The 3,841-nt window shown below is 52.4% G+C and overlaps 1 long non-coding RNA gene across 1 annotated transcript; it reads right to left on the bottom strand.

Annotated features, from left to right (window-relative positions):
* Window positions 1-664: 664 nt before the first annotated feature.
* Window positions 665-3,405, bottom strand: LOC311607779. The gene is made up of 2 exons (XR_014782741.1): window positions 3,329-3,405; window positions 665-1,184 (listed from the first exon to the last, which is right to left on the bottom strand). It is a non-coding gene; the product is annotated as an uncharacterized lncRNA (long non-coding RNA).
* Window positions 3,406-3,841: the final 436 nt, after the last annotated feature.

Raw genomic sequence — 3,841 nt, 5'->3', positions numbered from 1 at the left:
GGCATTTTTGCATTTTCCTTTCTTTTCCATTTATAACACTGAAAAAAAATTCACCTGTGTCTCAGCAAGCATTAAACCGAGGCACTAAGAGCCTTGCCCTAAGCTCTGTCTGTTTGTGTGTTTGTTTTTAAAATTGCAATGTTACTGAACTCACACATACATACACACACACAACACACAACACACCAACTGCCCTGAGGTCCACCAAGAACAAATTCAAAAAGGCCTTGTTTCCCTATTCACTCCCTGGTGAGGGAGTCCCCCCAGGCACACATAAACAAATAAATACATTTCATAAAGAGGGCATTTTCTGCTCTTTGCAACTTCAATCTCTTGATGTCATTGCAGGCTGAGGGCAAGCAGCCCTGTTTGGCTAGTTTCCGTTGCCACAGAAGGGGGCCTGGAAGGTCCTCTTCGTGAGAAATGGAACCATCCCACCAGGCAAGGCATCCTCCAAAGGACAGACAGATTTCATGAGTAAAATAAGGATGTCCCGTTTCATATGAATTTCAAATAAGCAATGGTTCGTTTTATTTTTGCACATAAGTATATCCCAGAAGACAGACTAGTACTGAAAGCTGCCGCTCACTTGTTGGCAGGCCGCTTGCATGGAGAGACGGCTCCTCCTGAAACCTGGCTTCTAAATGGACGAGTGAAGACTGAGTGGGAACAGCTCGCTTTATTTATCTATTTATTTAACCTAGAAACAAAATTGAGGCTGGCCAGGAAACAGGGATTTTGTACGAGGTAGGAGAGGGCAATTGCTCTACCGGGAGAGGGATTTTTGTGTCCCGGCCTCCTATCTTGATAAGTCAGAGTTGAGATCTGTAGGCACGGATGGAGGGAGAGAACCGGCCAGCTCCCCGCCTGCCTTCTGGGCCTTCATGAAGAAATGAAGGCTCTAAGGGTGCAGCTGCACGTACTGCCAGCTAACCTGAAACCTATACACTTCACAAAGTACTGGGGATTCCTGGGTGAAGAGCTGAGGCCCTCCTGACACTGACTTGGACAGCCTCTGCGGTGGGAATAGGGGCAGTCGGACTTTTCGGATGCGTTGGCTGCCAAAGGCTTCGGTTTGACTTAGTGGTCCCCTGTGAGCAGCAGGTCCAGCACCCTAAAACTTGAGATTAGCCTCCCAAGCGTTTCTCTTACTGCACTGAAGTCGGGAAAGGCTGCAGAGGACCCTATGGGAAGAGAGAGCCCTCAGACTGCAGGCCCTGGCAGGCACGGGGTCAGCCTTGGTCTCCATGCCAAGACATGGGCACAGTTGGATTCTGATTGAGATCACACACCCCGAACAGGGGGTTGTAGGTTCTACAGGGTCCTCTGTTCCAAGTGTCCCCTCCTTGAACATATATAGGGCACACTGAACAGGCGGGGGTCTGGGACAAGGCCCTTCTCAGTGTCCAGGAGCTAGCATCCTGCCTCTTACAGCCTCTCTTCAGCTCCATCCATCCAGCCAGCCAGCCAGCCAGTTCCTTCTCCTATCCTCCCTAACTCTATCCTGCTGTAGGATAACCCCTTTGGTCCTGCTTGGCCTCCAGGGAGACAGAGAACAGCTGGCCAGCATCTGGTGCTCTCCATTAGCTAGGGCCCCTGCCCCCTGGGCCTTCCGCTCCCCAGGCAGAATAATCCCGTTTCCTCTAACCTTTGGGCTAGGCCTCCTGCTCCCAGGCTTTCATCATAGCCAACGTGCCTCAGAAGCCACTCCAGGGGTCCCCGGCCCTCCTATGTCTTGCCTGGGCCAGGCCAGGCTGGTCGGCAGGAATGGAGCAAGGGTGAGTGACCTTTCTCCTCTGCTGACCAGGGAAGCAGGAAAAGGAGCAGATGCCGGGCCAGGCTCCTCCATGGCCAAGGTGAATCTGTACTCTGTGACCTGCTGAGAAAGCTCTGGAGCCCAGAGGTGTGGCTCAGGTGAGGCCCTCAGCCTGCACCCCAAGCCACCCTTCTTTTAACCTCTCACTGGAGAACCTGGAACAAATGACTTTCCCTTTCAGAGGCCAACTTCCAACCCTCAAGGATACACAGGAGGGTTCTGGAAACAAGGTCTAATGAGCCCACCTGGCCCCCATAGAGAGTGCTGGACAGAGTTCGAGACTCGACTTGACCCTGGTGACCACATCATATGCTGATAATCCCCCAATGCGGGCCAGCAATGAGTGTGCCTGCTAGGCTTGACATCACCTGGGAGCCTGGATCCCGGGGCCTGCTAAAACCTTCAGAAAGCTTGCCTGCAAACAAAGCTTAGTAGAATTCTATTAAGGCTCTCCTCTTTCTGGATGCTTCTCTAGCCACAGTAGCACTCGCATGAGGGATAAATCCACAGTCCTTGGCTGGCTGGTTTCTACCAGGTCCATGCCCCACGCTTCCCCCTGGCAAGCCCAGTGGGTTGAACAGCCATCTCAACACAGTGTTGACCAGCAGCCATCCAGATCGCGTCATGGCTCTCTGAGCTCCACCTCCACGGAGGCGACCAGCAAACACCCGAGGGCCTCAAAGCCAGCAACAGGACACACTGCCTTTGATTTAAGAGTGGTCAACCCATCCGGAGGACTGCTGCCCAGAGCCACCTTGTCCCTGAGAGGGCTGCCCAGGTCATCTTGTGAGACTTGAGCTCGTGACCTGAGCAGTCCCTCTGTCTCACTCCATTGAGACCTCTGTGAAGCCCCAGGACCCCAGGTCTGGTCCCCAGCTCACTTACACAGACAGAAGAAAAGAAAGAAAGAAGCCTACGACGGTATCCACAACCACCCTGCCACCAACTGTCCTGCCACGCCGTCAGGACCCCCAGTATGGACCCCACAATTTGTTCAGTGGTCAAAAACTGAAATGAACCCAAGAGCAGAGAAATACTTATTAAATTCAAACTCCTAATTATTCCTTTAGTAATTGGGGTGTTTTTTTTTTTCCTTTCCTACTTACTGGGCTACATGTTTCTAGCAATTATTGGTAACATTCGAGAAATTGCCCTTAAGATATGCAAGCCGCGTTTTGCAGCAGTCCCTCTTAAGAAGAGCCTTCTCTCCCCTCCGTAGTGATGATTAGGAAAATGGGAACTTAAGTGTGTCCACGATCGCAGTTCCTCCGAGGCGTATAATAGGAGGGGCTGGCGGAAAACGGAGCAGGGGAGGGCGGGGGGAGAAGGCGGCAAAGAAAATGGGTGTCCATTTGTGTGTTAGGGAACCCCGTGTTAGGGAACCCCCCCCCCCCCCGGCAACACACGCTAAAGCGAGAAGCTTCCAGGGGGATTTTTCCGACGCAGCCGGAGCCCTGGCCCCTCCCAAGGCTCTGTAAGTGGACCAAGGCGGTTAGAGGCAGCAGAACTTACCTGTCAGTCGTCTCCAGGGGCAGGTTGGGGGCCAGATTGGACTTGGGGGAGAGGAGCAGACCAGGGCTGGGCCTTGGGAGGGAGAGGCGGGTACTGTGAGCTTTGGCGGACAGGTGCACAGCCCCATTGGTCTGCCGCGGTTACCTGTAGTTTCCTGGTGGTTTATTAGTGGCTCCCGCAATACCACAGGAGCACCTGCAGGCAATAAAAAACCTTCACATGTGTGAGGCCTCGAGGAAATTAACGGCTCCTCCCTGGAGACGCATATTTTGTGAAGATGTTTATTACAGATGAAGTGCCCCCGGGGTGGGACATTAACAAGTTGTAGAGCGATAAAGGGAGTTTTATCCCTTTTTCGGTGACAGAAGTAGGAAGAAGGCTTTAGCAGAATCTATAAAAGGCTCACTCCTAATGAATTTTCTCGACTCTTTATTAATAGGGTTGACTGTGTGAGAGGAGAGATGCGCTAGAGTCGTGGGAGACTGGATGTGAACCAGGGGTGTGAGCTGGACA

Source organism: Acomys minous (assembly GCF_964271855.1).
Source record: "Acomys minous genome assembly, chromosome: 10".
Taxonomy (NCBI): domain Eukaryota; kingdom Metazoa; phylum Chordata; class Mammalia; order Rodentia; family Muridae; genus Acomys; species Acomys minous.
The sequence above is the reverse complement of the archived record's forward strand: the minus strand, read 5'-3'. Positions and strand labels throughout refer to the sequence as shown.